Consider the following 23025-nt stretch of genomic DNA (forward strand, 5'->3'; position numbering starts at 1 on the left):
TTCTTGGGAAAAAAAAAACCAAACCCACAGCAAACCACAAACTTCAGAACTTGCAAACCTGAGTACTTTCATGTTCACTCATTCGTGTGCACAGCTAACAAACTAGTCAGTGGGCTAACTGTGCTGGTACCGTTTTGGGTTTGGGGAACTGCATCTTTCATTGTGAATATATTTTTACTACAGATACTTTTTTATCGTATGACTTCAGCACAGCTCTTTGGGGTTGCTATCTGAAGGAATACTTTGGGAGTTACAAAGATAAGCAAAGGGAAGAGGACTAGAGAACAGCAACTAAGCATATTAGCAATGTTTATTCAAATTTGATGGTAGGTTAGCAATTCATATTAATTAGGGACAGTCAATTTACATTCGCTAGCCTGAAGAAACTGGTGGAGGTATTTCCTGATCTAAGTATGGTAACTAAATTGCAGCACACTTGGAACAAGCATTCTGAATCCTAGTATTATTGTTTTCCAAATGTCAGATAGAGTGATCCAGATATCTGTAGAGAACTTCACATGTGCTTATTCCCAGACAATATGATGAGAAAGCTGGTATTCCACTGAGTAAGAAATATATATATATATAATCGGTACAGGTCTATGTTACTTTACAGAAAATGGTCAAACAAACATATTTGCATTCTCTGGGAAGATTACTTCCGTGCAAATTCCTTATTTACTAAACTTGTGGTCTGTTAGGACATATTCTGGACACTTGAGTTGGTACTACATGGCTTTCTGATTAAAAAAATAATGCTATACAGAGCAATCAAAGCATACTGCATAAGATGGATGAAGAACTGCCTAACTTGTAGACCCACAAAAACAATCACTGATGGGAATTGCCCTCTAATAGAGGTGTTTCTACCGAAGCTTGCAGGAATTAAACCTGAGAAAAAACTTCTTCTCGGTGAGGGTGACGGAACACTGGAACAGGCTGCCCAGGGAGGTTGTGGAATCTCCTTCTCTGGAGACATTCAAGACCCACCTGGACACGTTCCTGTATAACCTTATCTAGGTGTTCCTGCTGCAGCAGGGGGATTGGACTAGATGATCTTTTGAGGTCCCTTCCGATCTCTAACATACTGTGATACTGTGTGATACTGTGAATTGGTGTTAAGCCATAACAACCTGTGATGTTTTCTTTTGCTGAAAAAAGATGGGCAGAATGGTAATTAAAGAAGAGGGCAGGACAGTCATACAAAACAACCTGGACTGTGTAGTTAAATAATTCTCTGTTGAACAAAGCATCTAATAGCAGAGCAAAACTGACTGTGCAGAAGTAGGAAATACAAAAGAAATCAAAGCTTTTTTTTTTTCCCAGACATTTAGACACTATTCAGAAACAGACTTCTCTATGGAGCATGTTGTGATCAAAGAAAATAATCAGTGAATTTGAACTGTGAGGCTGTGGAGGTTAACACTGGAAGTAGGAACTGTGGAGGTTAACACTGGGAGGGAAACAGCATTATAGTAGGTGGCAAGAGACTTTTCCTCCTTTGTATTGTATGGGTGATGCTGCACAGGGCAGGGCATTACAAAGAACCTCAGAAATGATTCTGAAGAAAACTGAAAGACTTTAAAGATTCAGAGGTTAGCTTGTTAAAACAAGACGATACAGTAGTTAATTAGAGTGTAAGCATTACAAGCAGGAAGAAACTAGTGGTTACCAGAGAGTTTTTTAATTCTGGCAGAAAGGAGCATAATGTAAAATCAAGAATGTAAGGTAAACACATGTGATGTTAAATTGGAAATAATAGATATCTTTTTTCCCCAGTACTGAAGGTGATTACCTTCTGGAAAATGCTTCAAAGGGAAACACCAATGCATCTGTTTCTAATATCTTTAGTTTAACGTTTGAATTGGGCCTGATGCTGAAGCAATCAGAAAAAAAAATGTTAAGATTTGTGCAATGAATGACTTCTTTTCTGGTCCCCAGGACTTTTGCATTCATTACAGGTGATGCTTTAACATCCTGTTTCTACACAAGCATCTATTGTATGAATTTTCAATGGAGTTTGTTTGTCTGAGTTCCCCTTTTTGGACAGCCTATCATGTGGTAATCGTAAGTGTAGGGCCTGATCTGTACTTCTAGTTCAACAGGCAAGATTTAGTCTAATCTCCTATGCTTTCTTTCTCTTAGGCTGATGAGCTTTATTTTCACCTTGTTGTTGTTGTAGCATGGAACTAGGCAGAATGGGAAATGTGGGAATTTTTGTAAAATTAAATTGTAAGCAATGGGTTAGCTAATGCAGTATTATTTTTCCCCAAGGGTATTCTCAGGTGGAAAATTAAAACCTGATTGCTATTTTGCTGTGAGATATGCTGATGTGTCTCATATACTATCATTTTGTGGGGCTTGGCAAAGAGGCATCTTTAGATGGAGGAAGACATGGAAAATATGTAAAATTAAGACATTTACAAAGGGATGAGGGAGAGAGCAACCTGCAATAAAGGGGAATGCAGTTTGCCATGTTTGAATTCTATGTGATGCTCAGCCTCATTAGTTTTCCCCAGTGAAAGTCAGGAAGTTTTCAAACAATTGTATTTTAGCACATTGTGTATGCTGGAACAAGGGAAAAAGAAAGAAGCTACTTGTAACTCATGTGCACATGACTGTTTAGGTTTTTTTCTTGCAGATTCTAACGTCTTCAATTGCCTTTCTAACCAATCCATCACTGTGGCTTATTATATTTGTTAAATTGATACAAAAGGAAGAAAATCAGCTGTGGCACAGTCCATTCTAGAATATAAAGATATAAACACACTGGGGAGTAGCTACTTGAATCAGAGTAGTTAAACAGTCATGGCTAACACTCGTCATTTAAGATTGATGACCGCTGTTCAACTGGAATATGAGCTGAATATGCATTTACAGCTGCTTGCATTGATTCCTTCTGGGGACAGGAACCATAAATGCATGCCTGTTACAGCAAAAATGAGTGTTGCGCCTTGTGCCCCTTCCAGTTTTTGGTTTACTGATCCTAGATTGCACAGTGTGTGGCTGCTGACCAGCAGACAAATGTTACTCAATGCTTCTCTCTGCACAGTAGTGCTGTACAATTTAGTTAACAGTAGGGGAAATTTCTACCTAATTGATTTTTATCTTATTGTGAATACTTGGACTGGTGTCACAAAAAAACACCAGTATGATTTCTGCCATCTTCAGTAATTCTGTGAGAGAGGAGGACTGAAAAATCAGGAAGAGTGATTTACCATGTCATTCCTGAGAGCAGCTCTCTTCTGCTTGGAGATGGAGACAGCTGGCAGTAAAAAAACTCATGTTGCCACTTGGCACTGACAGCCTTAGTCTGTCAACAATAATACTTAGCATTTATATAATGCTGTACTGGCATTAGCTAATTAATTCTTACAACACCACTGGGAGATGAGTCACTAAACACCTTTAGAAAGACCTTCATTTTAATACCTCCAGCAATGTTATATGCTTAAATCCACAGATTATTCATATTCATCACAAGCAGAAGCTGGAAGGTGACATTAATATTTTATGGGTTTTTTAGAAATAAAAATAAGAAATAACAAAAAAATCTCAGACGCCTAGAAATGAGAGCTGCTTATGTTTTTAAATCTTAATTTAAGTCCATCTTGTGTCAGTAATGAATAAAAGGGAATTCCACCAAATAACTAGCTGATTTCAAATGAAATCTCAAGGGATAGTAACTGGTGTTGAATCAAACCTCACTAATGCACTTGCTGTAAAGCAGCATCTTTTTTCAATTGTTAATAGGAGGAAAAAGCATTGAAAATTAAAAAAAAATATTTTTCTCACCTTGACAGATGGGCCTCCCAGACAGCATTGAAAAATGCCATTATTCTGCCAGAGCAGAGCAACACTGCTTGCCAGAGCAAACCCTGCTACAGGAGTGGGGATTTAATTTTTCCCCGCTTAGAAAGCACCTTTGTGGGGGTGAGGACTGGTTTATGTTGGTGAGGACGCATGCTATTCTTCACCTGTGCACAGCCACAGTACTGTCCTTGTCAGGTTAAAGTTCATCCTTCCATTTTCCCCTTCTGGTAGGTGACATCTGGTGACAGGGTCGCTGAAGAGCATTTTCTCCACTGCCATCCCTGTCCCTGCTCCTCCCAGGGCACCCCACAGCTCCTGGGCTGCTGGCCACATGTAGGCTCTGATGGGGCATAAGCACAGCAGCCTCCGACCACATTTTGCAGATGACAGAGAGGGGCAGAGTGCTTGCTCCAATGCTATTTCTAGTGAAGGCAGATGTAACATATACGGTGAAAGGCTAGAAATACTGTTGAGTTACAAATGAATAAATTCTCCACTTTAGGCTCACCCAGAATGTCTCATTTCCTAGCCTGGTAACTACTACTGTTTCTATTTAAAAGCAGCCCGCTCTCTCTCCACTGCGGGTATAAAACTCACAAACTGGTAACTTTCCTGTGAGCACTATGGCTACAAATGACGGAGAGGAAGGACCTTTCAGAATCTGTGTCAGCCAAACAGCGTACTGTTTGTTGTGTTAGTGTTGTACTTGCACGTAGAAGTACATTTCTGTACACAGAAGAGCACCAGACTTCTGGTATTTCTGTTTCTATTTTAGGCCACTGATTTGTACTGAGAAAGAATGAATTCTTTGGAATTAAACGTCTCAGAAAATGTGCAATTTATGTTTCTGAAATAAATGAAAAGTGAAAAAGAATTCATATTAAAATCAATGCATTGTATTAGAAGGCACATATCAACAATTTTTGTTGATTTACTTGTTTGCTTCAAGGACTATTGAATGCAAAATACATTCAATTTTGTATTGAAGTAGTAGCCCTACTTCAAGGGTACACAAGTACCCCTCCCTCAAATACCCAAATATTACAATCTATAGTTGATTAAAATACTTAACATACATACTGTTGCAATCTTAAACTTTGCATATAATGATAAAAAATATGTAAAAACTAACCTTGGCAGTCTCTAAAATATTGATGTTTTGTATACAAATATATGTATATGTGTATGTGTATAGATATGTATACGTGTATATATATATATACACAACACCAGAAGACCTTTTAATATACAGCTTTTTGATTATATATTTTGTATAATCATAGGTGTGTTCATAATGAAGACATATATGTTGCAATCAATACTTTTCTGGATTCTCACAGGTACATTTTTCTTCATGTAAAGTAAGATCACATATCAGAGTTGTTTGTCAATCTAGTATATGTAAGACAATAATAAAACACAGTATGTAAGTAATCTATAGCTGTTTTTTCACCATAGAGCTGTAACTTGTTTGCCAACATACTTAGACACACAAACCTGCATTCTGTGGCAGATATTTAATGTATGCAATAACGTCATATTTGATTTTTTTAAGCTTAAAAAGTAACCTGTAAAACTTCAGTAATTCTCTTTAGTTGAATTCAGAGTTGATTTGTTCGTCTTAGTTTTAAAATTAATTCAGGAAATTTTTTAATGAGCTACCTTTAGAAACTGCTTTTCAGCCAAATGCCTCAAAAACACATTAGGAAGCATCCAGCAATGCTGTACTCTCATGGCAAGCATGTAATTTGATTAACAGGTATGATCGAAGCCTTTAACAGTTTTCAGGTTTACGAAAAGCAGGTGAAAAAATCATTCTGATTTTCCACAGCACGTCTATAAACAGGCTTCAGATTTTTTGAGAGGTTATCTTCATAGACCAAAGGATGTCTGTGGCAAAAGACAAGCAATGAGCACTATTTATATGAGCTCTTTTTCTTTTCAATAGTGTTTTATTACTTTGTGTTCTGACACACTGCTCTCTACTACTTACCTTTATTATTAAAAAATGTCTCAAAGATGACTCTACTGCCTTATTTAATGCAATATTTTCCAGTTTCAGTTGTAAAGTGTAAATGATTGATACCTCATTGCTTTTTGCCCCCAGGGAATGCCAATTTGTCCCTGGCGGAGCCAGCGATGTCTGCCAGCTCCCTGCTCAGCACAGGAGTAGCCAGAGGGCTGGGATGGATGCATTGGTAATGCAGTGTGGGGACTGTTTGTTTGAAGAACTCAAACGAAACCAGGAAGTATGATCAAGATAAAGATTTTAATGATGTTTGCCTTATTATAGTGATGAAGCCTGTCTGTTGTGTCTTCCCCATCATTTACTCAAATTTCTAAGTTGTTTTCAAGTTCTTCCTACAATTAACGTGAATGAAGCTGATTGTTGGCTTCCTAGAAATCTTTGCTGCTCAATCTTCATTCATTAAAAGCTGTCATGAACAGTGGCCAGGCACAACTGAGGTGCTTAAAATGTATACCATACTTACAAAGTAAAGGACAGGTTAAACACTTAAGAGACCCATTTATTTCAGTTGCTCAATTTTGTCAATGCAGAAGCTGATGATATAGCTTATGACAATAGAGCAGAGTTTGGGTGAAATTTTAACAAAAAATGGGGTGCAGAATCATTTTACTGTGCCAACCTCAGTTTCTGACATGAACTGTTCTAAAAATTGCTGTGGTCTTATTGGTCTTATTGGTTTTAGCACAGCTCTTCTTGGAGAGCATACGAGGGCATATGTAAATTTTTGTTTCTCTCAAAGTCCAAAGAAGGTTGAAACTATTTGCTGATAAGTTTCCTTAACCACACTCGAGAGAAGAAAACATGCCATGCGTGGATGTTTGTGCAGTAGTGGTGCAAATGTTCCACAAAAACATAAAATAACTCTCTGTAAATCTTTGTTTCATTCCTCTGCCTATGCACTATTTTCAGGTCTATGTAATGCCAAATTCTTTAGCTTTCGTGCAATTGTTTCTTATATCTCATGTGATAAACTTTCAGAATGTTATCTTATAGGTGTATGTGTACATAGAAAGCTTTTAAGGCATAAATTAAGTTGTGAATATCTGACACTATTTTCTTGGATGATGCAAAAAGGAAAGCCTGGAGCAAGGACGAATTAACCGCAGTGGAGAGGGACCAGGTTGGGGAGCACTTAGCCAAAAATGCAGCATCTTTCATATCAGGAGAGGCTGAGAGGGGTGGGAACATTCAGCTCAGGGGGGTTCTTAGCCATGTGTATGCCCAATCCATGTCCCATCCATCTGATGGAAGGGAAGGAAAAATTTTCTCAGTAGTGTCCATTGACAGAATAAGAGGCAATGGACACCAATTAAGATATATGAAATTCCATCTGAGCACAAGAAAACACTTTTTACTGTGCAGATGCTCAAATACTGAACCAGGTTTTCAAAGACAGGCTATGGACTCTCCATCCCTGCACATACTCAAAACCTGAATGGACATGGTCATGGGCAACATGTCTAGGTGACTCTGCTTTAACAAGCTGGTGGTTAACTAGATGGGCTCAGGGGACCCTGCCAGCCTAAAAGCTGCAAAGATAAACCAGCCAAAATCTCTGAAATTTGGTAGTATGCAGGAAGTATTGTTCCCAGTATCAGGGCTTTCAAAAGCTGTCTCAGATCCTCAAACAAAGCAAATATCCTCATTCAGCTTTTTCCTTGCCTTGTCATTTTACATTGGTGATACTCAGTAGCATATCCCCTTTTCCCTTCTTCTGCTCTTCACATTTTGTGACCAGAAACTGGACAAAGAAGGCTAAGATATCTTGACAGAAGTTGGTAAAGGTCAGAGTAGGTAGGGTAGTGTGGAAGTTAGAACAAAGTTCCTAGGCCTTGCATGGCACAAACTATTGCTGGGTCTGGGTAGAACAAGTCAGCTATCACTCCTTCATGAGAGAGTGCCCTGTAGTGTGCCACATCTAAACTCCTTCTTCAGTTTATGCTACACTTCCTTGTCCTTGAAAGGACTGCAGAGTCTAACAGTACTATTGGTTTCTTTGCTCCATGCCTCTGAATTACTCATTGGCAAGTAGAGATTTGGATAAAACTTAGGAAGTTCAAGTAAACAGTGTTTCACAGTGCTCGTGCTGAAAGGGAAGAGAAACTAATTTTAGGGAGAAAATGTGCAACATAGTATGAAAAGCTCTGCAGTTGATATATGCCTTAAGAGTAGATCTACATTTTAAAACAAAGATGATTGATCATAATTTTATGTTTCAGAATCGAAAAAAGCACACACTGAAAATCCTTTTTTCAGCTGTTATCTGTGTCAAAGGAGCTTATTTTTTATCAGTGAAGTTTCCCAGATGCTGGAGTTCTGTTTCTGAGTGTTGGGTGCAGTGCCTAACATCAACACTGTGCTTAGCAGTTAGATTCTCACAAGGAGAAAAAAGTCCTGCGTTCCAGTTCCTACATCAGTAGGAAGCATAATGCTTGTTAGAAATGCAGAAGGAAATGAAATTTGTATGGCTATGTATCCCAAATGTTCACTGGGGCAAGGGTAGGAACCCAGAACTTTTTTTCTGGTAGATAAGTGCCAAAGACTACTGTGCCAAGTGACAGTTGCTTATACTGTATGGTCCATTGAATACTGTGCTATTCTGTACAATCCGGACCAATTTCTGCAGAAAGGGCTGTGGTTACTTGTATACACGTACACACGTACAGTTCAGTATGTATTCTGAGCTAAACATCTCAAACATGTGGAAGGTATGGCTTCACATCACATTAAGTCAGAAGAAGAAAGTGAACACACGTGCCAAAAAATATGAGTGCTGCAACAAATGAGCACTCGCATTAGTTTTGGTAAATGGTAAATGGTAAAAAACCCTCTGGTCTCAGGAGGGGGAAAAAAGCAAAAAGGGTAAAGTGCTATTTAGTTTAGAAAAGAAAGGGTTTCAACTTCCTACTAAGGAACAACTGCACATGTGAAAGGACAGGAAAAGTTTGGAAAGCAGGCACACAGATCAAGCAGAAGGTGTGCTGTAAACTTTTTATATTCAGTGTTTCCCACTGAATAACAAATAGATCAATCAGTCAGAGTGCTGATTCTGCAGACCCCATTCATAAGCACATTCTTCATGGAGAACACGCAGAACTTGTATCTCTCTACCCCATGAGCATTGTACCTCATGATACAGTGAACTTGGATCTCCCTACTGCAATTCTGCTGTAATTCTTATTAATGTAGTGGGTGAGCTTGAAATAGAAAAGGATTAATCTTCATTAGATCTCAGAGCAGTCTGAGTAATCATGATTCTTCTTGGGCTAAGATTTCATGAGATAAAAATGACATAAATCAACAACTGGCTATAGTAAAAAAGCATCAGTCTTTTCCCCTCCCTGTCCCATACCCACTGTCCTCCTCTGCTCTAATGCTTATGTTGCATGAGCATAGGATGTTGGTCCATTCCATGAGCTGTTTTAACTCACCAGTATGGTAGAAAATTAACAAAGAAAAAGACATGGCCTACTTTTCTTCCTCTGTAACGAGCTGGGTTAGCTTACAGACAGCTGAACACTAAAGGCAGTGGAAAGAAGGAACATGCTTGGGCTCATGAGATCAGGAGGGAAGAAAGGCAGAAAGGGGTGTGACAGGAACAGAAGATAACAGGAAAACATATCTCCCCCTTTTCGCAAAACAAGCCATTAGACCATTACTGAAATACAAGATACTCTGCCTTCTATATGCATAGTCTTTCTTGTACCAGAAGTTGGCTTTCTTCAAAGGAATGCTCCTAAATGCAAATTTCGATGGTAACACTGTGCTCAGAGCAGCTATGGACCAGCACTGCAACTCAAGTCTCAAGTTCATTGAGCTTTCACATGTTCCTTAGTCTCAATCAAATGCCAAATTCAGAGTAACTCTTCAGTTGGAGGGCTCTGTTCCTGCAGAAGCTCATCAAAACATATTACAAGTCTCTAAATCTGGGGCCGTATCTCATAATTTTGGCTTATGCATTTGACTTTTCAGTTAGCACATTTGACTTTTTCATCAATGTACTGGTAACAGTGTCATTGTTGCATTTAGTGGTAGGTTAAATTCATCCAGCCATGAACCTGCTACTTTATAATTTTACCTTCAGAACACCTGAAGGGTATTACTTATTTCTGACTCATTGTTTCCTGCTTAAATAACAAGATCACAATATAAGAGTCTCCTTACTGCTCTCTGAGGACTTTTAATGCTCTCTTTCCACTGACCTTTAAAAATTTCCTGTGAGGATTTATTGTCATAGTTATGGATTAGATTATTATACTAACTCATCAATACAGTGGGAAAAATTAGCAAACTTTGAGCTCAACAACTGTTCTAACCAAATGTTAGTCTGTTTTTGTTCAATTCTCATTTACTCTGATGAAAGATAACTTTATACAAAATGCCTTGCAGATTCCCTTAGGTCAGCACATCCAAACCAACATTCCAATTGTTATTAAAGTATTCAGCAGAGTCTTCTAAACATAATCAGGAATAAAGCAGTTTATCCCAGAGGTGTATTATGCTTCTGGATGGCCAACCAAGTGTTTCTGGGTAATTTGGAATTCAAATTCACACTATTCTTATATATCATCAGACCCATCTCCTCACCAGGGTTGGTCATATATGTGTATAAACAGGTAAAATTACTCTGTCTTCAACTCAAGACATAGTTAATTTGTCCATAACTTTTTTTCTCTAATGTCAATACAAACAGTAGATCCAAAACATGCTGGTGGTAGTATGGAATCATGAGTCTTGTTAATTTATCCCATGGTGGTCCATGTAATGACCATTTTGTGATGCTGTTTGTGTGCCTTGGAACTAGTTGCAACACTTCATCCCTGGGATCACAACTGGCAGACCTGGTGTATGAAATGTACTTTTGGAAATTATAGTATGATACTACTTAAACGGTCCCCATTCCATTCACGCTGTGCTGTGTGCTGTCTTGGGAACCTAATAGTCATGGTTGTGATGGGGCATAAACAGCACCTAACATAATTTCTAAAGTTGCACCCAACCAGGAGAAATCTGGGGAAATGATTCATCTGTAGCAAAGAAAGTGGAAAACAAGATTTGTAACAAGTGCAAGAAGCAGTATCCTTCAGAAATATTTCATGAACAATTTTTGTCGGGCTTTTTAACAAAAGCCATGCCTATTCAGAAGTATGCTTACAAAAATGTGGGCTCCATGCTGTTCTTTCCATTCATTTTCACAAGAACATGTAATCTTATCTGTAGCATGTGCCATCAGAGGCTGCATCACATCAGTCTGTCAGACTGTTGGAGGACTTTTCCACTGTTGACAGGTTTGACAGGTTTCTCCCATTTAAAATGGGTCCTTTGCATTGCACTAAAATATATGCAACCTGATAGTTTGGGTAATAAAGGAATATGTTGTTCAGTACCTGTTATCATGTTCTGTTTTGATTTAAAAAGTAGAACCATACAAATTTATTTCTTCTTTGCATTTTTCTTATTGACTTGAAAAACACAAAACCATCTGAAAATTTTCAGCCACACAAAGAATGCTGAGATGGTAAATAATGGATGCGTTGTTTTACTAGTAGGTATTAAGTAATTTGAATTTCTTGTTAACTTGGCAGCAGCCAAACATTAGGTCTACTGAGGTCAACAAAGAAGTCATGACTTTCCAAATACAGACCATGTAGACATTTTCATTGAATATACAACAGTAACAGTAGTTTTCTCACTGCCTTTCTTCTGCAGGCCTACATCATTGACTTTTTCCTTAACATTGATCATTACCTTTTCTACTCAGATTTAGCTCTGCCCAGAGGCTAAACTTCACTAAGGGATGAAGATAAGTGAATAGCTGTTGTTAACACCCAGCTGCACTTAAAGTCAGAGTTAACACTACCAGCACACGTCAAGTTATGGAAACTCCACCTCTCTGACTTTGGAAAAGAATTGGAATCGTACTAGGAAATCAGTTAAGGTTCAGATCACAATGAAAAATGTGATCAGAAGGGCTTATACGATGAAAGATATGCACAGATTTAGGGGTAAAGAAAAAGAAAATATACACATGGCCACCCGCTTCTTCCCTCATTCTCTCCTCCATGATGGCACTCCGACAATTGCTCGTGTTCTGGTATCTGCGCTCCAGATGGATGACAAAAAATTTGTAAAGAGCCATAAGAATGGTAAAGAATTAGAAAACATTTGTGTAATAGAAGGCTTAAAAAGCTCAGATCCATTTTACTTACTGAAAGGAGGAAGGTACAGGCACATAGCCTATAAATACGTATAAGAGGATCATGAAAAGAGACAGCTCTTCAATCTATCCAACAAATGTGTAAGAGCACCTAATGGAAGGTAAAGCTGGAGAAATCCATTCTAGATTAGAAATAAGATGTAATTTTTAAAAGTGAATGCTGTTAATCAGTGGAAAAATTTTTAGACATTTAGAGTGAATTCTCATTTCTCACATTCTTAAATCATAGTCAGGCCTATTTATAAGATGTATTTCTCCATTTTAATTACAGCTATTGAAATCAGCTACTAAAGTGAGACATTTTCTACACTCTCTATATATTGCAGGCTTGACCACAAAAATCCCTTATAATCTTATCATTGGTATATTTTCTGCTGTTACTTTCAAAGTTACTGACACAAGATAAATACAAGTATATATGGGCCCAATTGCAAGGCACATTTAACTCTTATCAACAGTTTCTTTGTTAGGACTTCTGTGTGGAGATGAGTTGGACCCTGCTGAACTTCTTACACTGTCTGGTTATCATTGTCTGGTTTTATATGAAATAAAACACTTCAACCAAAAATGAATATATTTTATAACATTCGTATTTTTAGAAGTTTATCTGTACCTGAGATTCGGCAAGCTCCTTGTGCACAGGGAGAACAGAGAACACATGAGAACCATGCTAGCAGGGATGAAAACTCACACATCTCTCACAGCAATTTCAGCCCCTATTCTGGAAAACCAGACATTGCTTGTTTGCCTTCTAGTGGCTTGAATTTAGAATAGCTTCAGCCAAGAATAGGTTTTGCAAAAGAGCTAAGTGAAACTGAGAAGTTATTAGCTCACAGGCACCTACTATTATTATAACAAGTTCTGAAATGTCAAGATGCCTTTGGTGGGAAACATCTGTGAAATGCCACATACTGTATTAAGAATGTGTAAGGACTAGATCAAGTGGTAAATGTACATGTAGGAGCTCTACAGAATCATGATATTTTAAAGAAAAAATATTGTCAAAGTGGATGTGGCTTCTCTGATAACATTGACTTTTCATTTAAGTAACTGCATTAGTATTTTTGGAAATCTTTGGCACAGCTGTATCTCTGAAATAGTGGCCTCTCTGGAGCTGCTCCACTTAGTGTTGGATGGGTCCCCCCGGCACAACTGGGTCTACTGAATATAGTGAAAAAGACTGAGTGTGTTTTACACATCATAACATATTTTGAAATGACCTTCACAGAATCCTTTCATTCCCTCCTGGAATATTTGAGACTAAGGATATGATGTAAGGACTGACCTCTAAATTGATGCAATGCAGATGATCCTGCTCTTCCTGTTTCTCAGGTTGTATGCTCATGCGCTTGTTTCCTTTAATGAAATTTACATAGATTGACATTACTTCTCAGGGCTAGATTACAGCAATATATGAAGCAGTAACATATGAACTTACCCACTTGAACCTTTTATAATGTGATATCTTAATGTGTACGAAACTGATCCCCTTCATGAATGAAAACTGCTGTATTGGGATGAATGTATTTTTTGCTGAAACACGTGTGGTGTTTTTTTTTAGCACTTTTTTCACTTTTACCATCTAAACTATATTTCGATTTGCAGGACGGGGTTTTATGTTAATAATACACTGATCCTTTCCAAGGACATAAACTCATTCAGAGATGATCTGTGTCTGCTGAAGTTTCAAATCTTGGTGGTCTTTCTTCTCTCCACTCTGGTGTACTAGCTCCTGTCTCTCTGCTAGCTGGTCTAAATTAGTCTGCAGTTCTCTATTCTGCTGAACACTGAAGACTTATGAGAAATCTCTGGTGCTTATATGCCATTCTGCTAAATTTAAATGGGTCAGAAACTCTCAGCATGCTGTCACAAAAGCTATTTTTAAAGATAATACAGCTCAGAGCTGGATTAATAAGCGCACATCCCTCTCGCTACGTATGCACTCAGAATGGTCCAGCAGGAAATCATGCCCTTGGCAAGCACATGTGAGGAGCATCTTTCTGTGTCAATGCTCACAGCCACCTGTTCAGATGGCCTACTGCCCTCTTGCAACATGGCCACACAGCTGACTTTGGGTAAGGACAGGTTTAGAGCCATACAAGGAGTAACACTGTGAATACCAGCTCTTCAGCAGTCCTGCATGTGACAGCACTGGTAGCACATGCCCACTTCTCATCATTTGTATTTTACTAAAAGTGTATCAGAACTGTCAAGAATACAGAATTTCTGGCACATAATCCTGGCTGCCAAAAATACATACGTTCTGCACTGGGAGAAGACAGGAGAACGTGGAACTGGATTCTTCCTAAATTAATTTGTATTATTTGTATTAAAAAATAGTTGTAATAATTTGTATTAATAATTAGTCAAAGTCTCAGATCAAAAGAGTTCTCTCCTTTTTTTTAATATGAAAAAACTTTCCATATATATATATATATGATGGATCTTATATATATATATATATATATATATATATATATGATGGATCTTGTTTAGATGTGATACACACCCAAGCGTTTAGTGTTCATTTTCTAAAGCAGAAGCCCCACATAGCTGCACTAAGACAACAATTCACAAATGACCTGCACCTGTCTCTTGTATGAGACGTGGCAGCAGCAATATGCAACATGAATACCTTCCCCACTCAAAGTAAGACAACATAAGGATGGTCAATTACTCAAATGTTTACTTATTTCAGTTTATGAATGGGTCATTATTCCATTTTGCAACAATATTTGAACATCCAGATGCCATTCAGTGTATTGTATGTTTTGCTCTATCAAAATTGCTGAGAAACACAGAACAACTTTACCTTATAATTCCACTTCCACCTCAGATAACCTTGAAAAAGAAACATTTTTTTCAGTAAGGTTAGAAACCAAATGAGTGTGGATAATAAAGATCAAAAGAGAAATTAAATTCCAGAGGAAGAAAATAGACTCTTTAAATGTCTCCAAAAAGTAAGTACTGCCTGTTTACTCTCTGAAGAGCCCTTATGACCTATTAATTGATAGGTGTAACTGATAAAAACCTATACAGAGTTATTTCTGGACATGAACCAAGTTTTATTTCTGGCTTCTGGCTGGACGTCAGACTAAGGAAAATCAAGTTTCTTGGAAATGCAGCTGCCTTAATGTACTAAAATCAAGATTCTTTCAAGCAAGGAAAGCCAATTTAATAATTATAAGTTAAGAGGGTATAAGCCATCTTAAAAACTTAAGAAACCGGAAATAACAGTTTGACTCATCTGCATGAATGGTCGAATTGTAATTTAGTACGATTTTACAAGTCAAGTTCAAGTAGCAGCATTAATATAGTATCATTTTTTTTCATTATTTCTTTGTGGAAGTGTCCTGTTAAAAAACTGAACTACTTGTTCTCAGTACTAGTCAAATTAACAAAACACAAGCTTCTCTTCAGTGTAATTACAAGTTACATTATTTTACTTACACAGACATTATCAAATCAAACTCCCTAACAAAAGCACGCCTGAATGGAATCTCTTTACTCATACACCAATGATTATGAAGAGAAATATCTCATCCATACAATAATCTGGATTCTTCAGAATGTCTTCTGCAAATCCTAGTCTTGGTTTGCACGTGTCTCATGCTTTTGCAGTCAGAGTTTCTTGGTCTGCCATCTGTTCACTGGTGCTGTACTTTTGTCTACAAAGCACCTCATGGAGAGAAAAAGGGCATAAGAGGTTTCTAAGCCCAGAACACCATGACAGCAGTGAAGTAGAATGAACTGGTCTTTATACACATATGAAAAACAGACCCTGAAGGTATTCAGCTACTCTACAATTATTTTTTTCCTTATTTTGAAAATTTATTCATGGACATATACATATACATATCCAGTCTTGGCGAGTCACAAGTAATCAAGCTGAAAATTTGGAGACAAGGAGAGACTGTGACACAGCATTCATTAACAAAAGACCTCTACCTCTTAAAATTGCAGTGTTTTGTCAGAAGCATACTTACTTCTATTTGACTATTCTAGGACTATCAGAGAAAGAAATGGGACACGAAGATTTTGCAGATGGTCTCCAGGGACTGCTAATATAGGCCTTAGGCTGGCCTGAGAGATGACTGCATTGGAATAAGCCTAAACTCAGTCTAATGTTTGTGTCTAAAAATCTGTAATCACTTCAAGAAAAGACTGTGATTGGATAGGAGTGATATTTTGTTTGAATAAACACATCATCAAGGCCAGTGTCTCCACAGCCTTCCTGTTTTATACAAACACTGTTAAGTGGGTTATTTGAGATAAACCCAGCAAGAAGGATTATAGTTATAACTCCACTTCCATACCAATCAAAGAGAATAACATTAAGGGTTTATGGGCAGAAAGGATATCTGACTGATAGAAAGATCCTGGTAACACCCTTTAATATAGTGGGATTGCCCAGTCCTGAGGTGATTATGGAGAAGGAACTGACGAATACATGCTATTCAAATTCATGGGTAATCATTATGTTTTACAGAGTGTAAGTGGGCCAGTATGTTAGGCAGCTGGGTATCAATAAATTACCACTGTCTGTTTGCACCAGCTGGTAAATCTCCCAGTTCTGGCCAGCCTGGGTCTTTTCTAGTGTGTGCTAAGATAATCTGTATTTCTAAGAATCATGATCCTTCCAAGCTTGGCTTCCAGCCAGAAACCAAGTCACAGCATTGAGGAAGGCTGCTTTTGCGTTCGCAACAGACATTTTGTTCTATGTTGTGGGATTTGGGCTGGAAAGGAAGATGTATTGGAGGATAAACTAAAGGCAAGGCAAACTCTGGACACTGGAACTAACAAAATATTCATGACTCTAATAAATTTTGTCTGATCTGCCAGTGTAGCCAGGGAGTCAGGAAGGCTAGAAGACAAATATGTGTAAAATGTCACAGACCCTACTGTGAAAAAAAAGAGGCTTGAATGGATATCAGATGTCTTTTGTCCTGGATCAAAAGGCAAAGCATTTCCTATTCTCAGTTTTTACAGTCCTATCTATCACTGGTTGATAGCATCTTTGGGACATACTGTGAGTCAGTGCATCTGCAATTCCCTCTCATGGCTTGACAAGAAATGCCTGCTCAGCTTGTCCACTCTAAAGCCTCGGCTTTAGAGTTGTTCATGAGTGCTGGCCCTGAAGAGCTACTGAAGAAAGAGTCCAGACCTGGAAAGAAATCCAGGAGAAATCTCTTATGCAGACTTGACACCAGTCATCTAGTAGCTTTAAATAATAAAAAGAAAAAGGAATTTCCAAAGAACAATGAAGATAATCACTACAATCGCACACCAGCAGACACTGAATTTTTTCATGCAAGCGTAGCATAAAATTGCCATTCTCCTATACCAATGCGTGTTATTTCTCTGCACCACCCCCGTCTATTTTATGTTTGTATAAGTCCCTAATAAAGGAGTTAAGGAGATTTTTAGATTTTGGGGCATGTTATCAATAAAATTACAGGTAAGAGAGCAAGAACCTTTGGCAAAACCTACAGGGAGAAAGCATTCACTCTCAGGACATATTTGTGCAGTTACAGTGAGTTTGCAATTCAAGTTTGGAAGAAAAAGAACATTTCTTAGCAATAGAAAGGATTGCAAAAACTGAGGCAACCAAGGAGAATCTTGAAATCTGTTTCTTTCCTGTGGATTTTAGAAAAATATTGAGAGCAAGTTGCTCCCCACAACACTGGGAATATATTCTTTACTCGACTATGGACTGCCATCTGATGGTTGCAGTTAATAATGCTGAAGGACAAGTTGAATCACTGATTTTTCACTACAGTGAAGAATGTCTAGAAAATTCCAGTGTTGCTTTACAGAATGGCTGTGACTTTAAGTAGAATATTCGTGATTCAGATTCACAAAGCCTATACATCTCTGGCTAAGAGCTTTTCTGGAAAGGAACACAATTTCTTCTTGTTGCCAGGGTTTTATGACCTGCCCTGGGCATATCAAAGAAGGCCTTTCACAATAGGGAGAACATGAGGTCACAGCTAGTGGTGGCAGCCCTGTTAACAGAGGGTAGGGCTCTTTGAGAAGTAGATGTGTCTCTCCTTCCCAGGCTGAAACATGAAGTAGTTTAGTGCTGAAGAAACTGATAGAAACTGTTGATAACTGTGACAGTTATAGCTAAAATCTAACTTTCATTGTTTAATAAACCAGCTGAGAAACTATCAACAAATATCCAGTATCGATGGAGCTATCTTTTCACAGTTCAGGGAGCAGTACAAATCAGACTGAAGACTAGGAAGAATATCTTTGCTCATCCAACTGGATCTCCCAGCAGCACCTACACTTGCTACATATTGGAAGACATTCTTATTATCAACGAACTGAAAAACTTCCCTTTTCTCTATATGTCGAGGGGTGTGTTAGCTGGAAATGTTTATTATGACTGAAGCACAGGCATTGAAGAAATGCCTTGTCATAATGTAATCTCAAAATTTAGGGAGAACATAAATATTTTAGGATTAAATACTTTTTGGTTTGTATATCAAAAAAATCTTATTTAAAATGAAATATAGCAAAACAGATACTGTGCTGAGTATCTGGCTGTACTGCTCAAAGGAAAATCTACCACTATAGGGAAAAAAAACAACCAACTGTTTTAAAATATGAAATGTGATTTTTCAGATAATCAATATTCAGGTTAGTCATGTTATTAAGAATAATTTTGTTGCAAAGTGGTTTATTACAATTCTTTTGACTCTTAGCATTTCAGATAAAATGCAGAGGGTCAGTGGTTGGTGTATGTATATCTTACAGTCTCACTTAAGCTAAGTTTTTGCAATACTTATTCACACTAGTTTCCTTAGTTCTTCACATGCTGACTGAAAAAGTGCAGAATTCATGCAGTAACAGCAAAAACTCAAGACATAAATAATCACTCCTTAAATCCTTAAAGTAGCTACACAACATTTGAATTTTAATGTCTATGCATGTAAATTTAAGTAGAATTTCACATGTATTTGGATAAATAATGATTATCTTTGGAGGAAATGTTCATTGTTTTGACCAGCAGAAGGCCTCCGTATACTGAGAAAGCTACTGCAGCAAAGCCATGATGCTTTTTCTCTGCTTAGTTTGCAAGCCATTGAGTTGAAAACAGTGAAGTGATTGAATGTTTAAAATCTTTTTCTTTCTACCACATCACATTTTTATTTTGGATTTATAAAGCTATAAAGGGTTACATTTGAGAAATATTTCTAGCAACATATTTTTTTTCTCATAGTCCTCCCCTCTACACTGAAAGATTATGATTATTGTTTATATGTTCTGCTTTGGGAGTTTTCTTCAGATAGCCATCTCCTGCACTTTTAATCTACCCTAACAGGCACAGCTGAGTCGCCTGTGTTATATTTAAGGTGAGAAAAGGTTAGAGTCCTCTCATATTGTGGTCTGGAGTTCATATAATCTGTTTAATAACACGAGTGCAAAAATTCAGGTAATTGACTGTAGTAGTATATTGGAAATGAGACTAGTTCTTTGTAATATATTTTCTTTTTATAGGATAAATCTAGAATTCTGAATTTATACTGAAACACATTTTCATTTCATCATTTTTGTGTGGAAAACGGCTTTATAATTAAAAAGTTGGTAAGACAGCATTTCGGTAGATAAAACACATTCACTTCAGTTTTAGAGTTATTATTTCAGAATATTGTAGTACTATTAAAAACAGAGACAATCTTGCAGTCTCATGCATACAGATTTCCTATGCTTTAAAAATTAACCTACAGTAAAATTAGTTAAAAAGCAAGAAAGGAATCTGAGTTATTTTCAGCTTACAACATTGCTTGCCAGGATCTTTAATCCTTCAAACTCTAGCATTCAATGAAAGCCAAAGGACTGGGCTCCAAATATTTTCTCATATTTTAATGCACTTGTGTTTTACAATCTATGTATTTTAAAGAACACAAAATGTGGCAAATTTTATGATATTTTGAATATCATTTTCAATATCTCTCAAATATGGTTTTTGTTGCTCTGTTGTTTACTTATTCATAAATTTTTTTTTTCCAGTATGTTAAGCAATTACTCAAATATGCTGACAATTTTTTTCAAAGAGCTGTTGAATCATCATTTCTAAGCTGTCTAGCCATAAACTTTTTCAAATTTCAAAACATCTAAATTGTATTGCATATCATATGTGACTATTTTCCTGTTGCACATCTGCGTTTGTACTGGACATACAAATGTTTGATACAAATTTCATACAAATTAGATATTGTCTGATTCTGTAGTTCTTAGATATTCTAAATGTCTTCAAATCTTTCCTACTCAGTCATCCTCAGAAAAAAAAGTCATGTTGCAAAACTAGGCCACTGTTGCAAATGAGATGGAGCAAAAATGTGAAAAACATACAGTTTTGGACTGCCTTCATTTTCAGGTCTCCTTAAAAAGGCTCAGGTTTTCTACTTAAAATAATGGCATTTAAAATCAGTAGACTCTCTCCAGAAGTTGAAACTGTACTAGTGTACTTCATTTAGACCTGCTCTAAAGTAATAGTAATTGATTTAAGAATCACAGGTGAGAGTAGCAGGACATATTCTTAATATTTCCAAGGATGCAGCCATCTTATTTCCTACATTAAACTATTACTTTCTTATACTAGAAAAGTACAGAAAAGGTAAGTACTAGAAAACGTACAGATAAGACAGAGCTTGTTATATTACATGGCATGGTTTCATTTGACGGGAGATAATAATTACAACACAGACTATTGTGGCAGTAAGTTTCAAAATTAGCTGTTTTTTCTTTTATGACTCTCACCAACAAGGAGAAGCTAGTGGGGAATATGAAGCTCAAGGGCAGCCTTTGATGTGGTGACCATAAAATGGTAGAGTTCAAGACCCTTAGGGCAGCAAGGATGGTGCACAGCAACTCGCTACCCTGGACTGCAGGAGAGCAGACTTTAGACTTTTCAGGCATTTGCTCAACAGACTACCATGGGATAAAGCCCTGGAGAGAAGAGGGGTCCAAGAAAGCTGGTTAATATTCATCTTCTCTGAGCTCAGAAGTGATGCATGCCAAGAAAGAGCAAGCCAAGCAAAAGTGCTAGGAGGCCTACATGGATGACATACTGGAGGAACGAGATGCCATCCAGAGGGACCTGGACAGTTTTGAAAGGTGGGCCAGTAAAACTTCATGGATTTCAACAAGGCCATGTGCAAGGTCCTCCACCTGAGTCAGGGCAATCCCAGGCACGGCTACAGGTTGGGCAGAGAAGATGTTCAGAGCAGTCCTGAGGGGAAGGACTTGGGGGTGCTGGTCAATGAGAAAATGAACATGAGCCAGCTTCAGTGTGTGCTTGCAGCCCAGAAAGCCAACCGTATCCTGGGCTGCATCAAAAGGAGCATGACCAGCAGGTCGAAGGAGGTGATCCTGACCCTCTACTCTGCTCTCATGAGACTCCACATGGAGCACTTAAGCTCTGGGGCTCCCAACACACAAAGGACACTGACCTGCTCGGACGAGTCCAGAGGAGGGTCATGAAGATGATCCAAGGCCTGGAGCACCTCCCATGTTGAGACAGCCTGAGGTAGTTGGGGCTGTTCAGCCTGGAGAAAAGAAGGCTAGGTGAAGACCTCAGATCAGTCTTCCAGTACCTAAAGGGGTCTATAAGAAATCTGGAGAGGAACTTCTTACAAGGGCATGAAGTGATAGAACAAGTCATAATGGCTTTAAACTGAGACGGTATATTTAGATTAGATATTGGGAAGAAGTTCTTCACTGTAAGGGTGGTGAGATGTTGGCACAGAGTGCCCAGAGAAGCTGTGGCTGCCCCATCCCTGGTAGTGTTCAAGGACAGGCTGGTTGAAGCTTTGGGCAACCTGGTCTAGTGGAAGGTGTCCCTGTCCATGGCAGGGGGGTTGAGATCTTCAAGGCCCCTTCTAATCCAAGCCATTCTACGATACTATGAATTACGTGTTTGCAGAACATTCAGTCACATGCTTTTCTTCTCATGCAGAGATTTTAAGTGTAAAAATTTTTTTTTTAATTATCAGCGACTTGAGAATGTAGCCTGTGAGCTTTAATTAACTTTTTAATGTCCATTGAAGTTAAGACAAATAATTGTGTAAAGGTAATTTACATGAGTTTGGTTTTGCCACTTCAACCCAAAGTCAGTGATAAAAGAACTGACCAGTTCCTTGTAATGGAGCCTAGCACCAGTGATTCAACTGAATGAGACTGTAAATTAAAATGGTTTTCTTCCACAGAGAAATCTACATAAACCAAATGTTCCATATTCATTCATCTCTTACTTTATAGTGAGAGCACTCTTTAGATATCACACACCTAAAGCACAACATGGAAACTCAAACAGCAAAAGGCTGAAAAGTAGATATTTTTCTTTCAGAATATTTTAACAAAAAATAAGCATGCTTTTTACTTATACTTTCCTGAAAATACGGAGATGAAGCCTGATGAATGCATACTAGTTACTGGGCTTTTGTTCAACCAAATGTGCACCCAGTACTTCCACAGCTGAAAGCCACTTTTCAAACTACCATACAAGGCTTGGATGCTTTTACAGGGTGGGCACCAGAGCTTGAGCAGGTTTTTGACCAGATCTGAGCCTTTGGAACAAAGGCACTTCCAAATCAGTGTCAATGAGAGGCAGGTACTTCCAGCCTTCATGAATTTCTAAGTCTCTGGAAGCTGACTCTCATAACTCACACAGCCACCTGGTCTCATCTTGCCTCTGTGAGCATCATCCGCCTTCTAGGTCCTGATGGGTTTCAATTGTCACACTGAACCACTAATTTGAGAATGGAAACTATGGTCTGGCTCATCACTCTCAAAAGATTACCACCACTACCCCACCACCTCCCAGCAGCAATTACAGGCTCTGTATTACAGGAAAAGCAAGACAGAGAGCAGAATTTCCCCTCCCATCAGCACCAGACATCTCTGTTCACCAGGGAAGTGTTTTGATAGCAAAGGATGTTCTAAGTGTAGACTATGC

Source organism: Neopsephotus bourkii, unplaced genomic scaffold (assembly GCF_033783945.1).
Source record: "Neopsephotus bourkii isolate Nb327-2 ecotype Australia unplaced genomic scaffold, CSIRO-AGI_Nbou_v1 NB_1493, whole genome shotgun sequence".
NCBI lineage: Eukaryota > Metazoa > Chordata > Aves > Psittaciformes > Psittacidae > Neopsephotus > Neopsephotus bourkii.